The sequence below is a fragment of the Oncorhynchus tshawytscha genome, linkage group LG33, assembly GCF_018296145.1.
Source record: "Oncorhynchus tshawytscha isolate Ot180627B linkage group LG33, Otsh_v2.0, whole genome shotgun sequence".
In the NCBI taxonomy this organism is placed as follows: domain Eukaryota; kingdom Metazoa; phylum Chordata; class Actinopteri; order Salmoniformes; family Salmonidae; genus Oncorhynchus; species Oncorhynchus tshawytscha.
The window spans coordinates 41,037,215-41,039,714 of record NC_056461.1 but is presented as its reverse complement, the minus strand read 5'-3'; the positions used below and the strand labels follow the sequence as shown (position 1 = coordinate 41,039,714).

Genomic DNA, 2,500 nt, shown 5'->3' with positions numbered 1-2,500 from the left:
TGTATGTAGCTTTATCTGTATCTGTATGTAGCTTTATCTGTATCTATATATGTACCTGTATCTGTATGTAGCTGTATCTGTATGTAGCTTTATCTGTATCTGTATCTGTATCTGTAGCTGTATGTAGCTTTATCTGTATCTGTATGTAGCTTTATCTGTATCTATATATGTACCTGTATCTGTATGTAGCTGTATCTGTATGTAGCTTTATCTGTATCTGTATCAATATGTAGCTTTATCTGTATGTACCTGCATCTGTACCTGTATATGTTTTGTAGCTGTATCTGTATCTGTAGCTGTATCTGTATCTGTATCTGTATCTGTATCTGTAGCTGTATCTGTATCTGTATCTGTATCTGTATCTGTATCTGTAGCTGTTATGTATCTGTATCTGTAGCTGTAGCTGTAGCTGTAGCTGTATCTGTAGCTGTATCTGTATCTGTAGCTGTTATGTAGATGTATCTGTAGCTGTATCTGTAGCTGTATCTGTATCTGTAGCTGTATCTGCATCTGTATCTGTAGCTGTTATGTATCTGTAGCTGTATCTGTATCTGTAGCTGCATCTGTAGCTGTATCTGTAGCTGTATCTGTATCTGTAGCTGTTATGTAGCTGTATCTGTAGCTGTTATGTATCTGTAGCTGTATCTGTATCTGTAGCTGCATCTGTAGCTGTAGCTGTATCTGTAGCTGTTATGTATCTGTAGCTGTAGCTGTATCTGTAGCTGCATCTGTAGCTGTATCTGTATCTGTAGCTGTTATGTAGCTGTAGCTGTATCTGCATCTGTATCTGTATCTGTAGCTGTATCTGCATCTGTATCTGTAGCTGTTATGTATCTGTAGCTGCATCTGTATCTGTAGCTGCATCTGTAGCTGTATCTGTAGCTGTATCTGTAGGTGTATCTGTTATGTAGCTGCATCTGTATCTGTAGCTGTATCTGTAGCTGTAGCTGTATCTGTAGCTGTAGCTGTATCTGTATCTGTAGCTGTAGCTGTATCTGTAGCTGTATCTGTAGCTGTATCTGTATCTGTAGCTGTTATGTAGATGTATCTGTAGCTGTATCTGTAGCTGTATCTGTATGTAGCTTTATTTGTATCTGTACCTGTATCTGTTCTGTTATGTATCTGTATCTCTAGCTGTATCTGTATCTGCAGCTGTATCTGTATATGTGGCTGTTATGTATCTGTTGCTGTATCTGTATCTGTACATGTATCTGTAGCTGTAGCTGTTATGTATCTGCATCTGTAGCTGTAACTGTATCTGTATCTGTATCTGTATGTAGCTGTAGCTGTTATGTATCTGTAGATGTATCTGTAACTGTATCTGTAGCTGTTATGTATCTGTATCTGTATCTGTAGCTGTATCTGTACCTGTAGCGAACATTAACTAGGACAACTACACTGTTGTTCATTGATTATTGATTACATTAATTAGGACCACTATGCTGCTATTTATTGACACACACACACTAACACGGAACCCAAACCGGCTACGCGCGTGCTCCATCGTGCAGTATCGTGCATACGATAACCTGCGTGTCGTTTAACCTGCGTGTCCTAGATCACGACATGCGGGTTAAAATATCAAAACAATCTCTGAACCAATGACATTAATTTGTGGACAGGTCGAAAAGCATTAAACATGTATGGCAATTTAGCTAGCTAGCTTGCACTTGCTAGCTAATTTGTCCTATTCAGCTAGCTTGCACTTGCTAGCTAATTTGTCCTATTCAGCTAGCTTGCACTTGCTAGCTAATTTGTCCTATTCAGCTAGCATGCAGTTGCTAGATAATTTGTCCTGGGATATAAACATTGAGTTGTTATTTTACCTGAAATGCACAAGGTCCTCTACTCCACCAATTAATCCACACATAAAACGGTCAACCGAATAGTTTCTAGTCATCTCTCCTTCTTCCAGGGTTTTTCATCTTTGAACTTATATGGTGATTGCCATCTACACTTTCATAGTATTACCACGACAACCCGCAAAACAGTTCATATTTCAATCACCCACGTGGGTATAGCCAATGAGGAGAAGGCACGTGGGTACCTGCCTCTATAAACCAATGAGGAGATGGGAGAGGCAGGACTTGCAGCGAGATAGAACTGACTTCTGTTTTAGCCCTTGGCAACGCAGACACTCGTTGACGCACACGAGCAGCGTGGGTGCAATTATTAAATAATATAGATTTCTAAATGTATTTTGTGCACTCGACACGAACGGTGTAGTCAGGGTATAACACCCACACACATACGCTGCTGCAATACTGTTTACTTTTATTATTATTATTGTTATTATTACTGTGACCGTGTGTGTGGTGTCTGTGTGTGTGTGTGTGTGTGTGTGTGTGTGTGTGTGTGTGTGTGTGTGTGTCTGTGTGTGTGTGTGTGTGTGTGTGTGTGTGGTGTCTGTGTGTGTGTGTGTGTGTGTGTGTGTGTGTGTGTGTGTGTGTGTCTGTGTGTGTGTGTGTGTGTGTGTGGTGTCTGTGTGTGTGTGTGTGTG

At 40.3% G+C, this 2,500-nt stretch overlaps 1 protein-coding gene across 1 annotated transcript in view; it reads left to right on the top strand.

The window, feature by feature from the left end:
* The window catches only part of fryb (furry homolog b (Drosophila)), a 181,240-nt gene that overhangs the window by 101,594 nt on the left and 77,146 nt on the right, over positions 1-2,500 (top strand). The window lies entirely within an intron of this gene.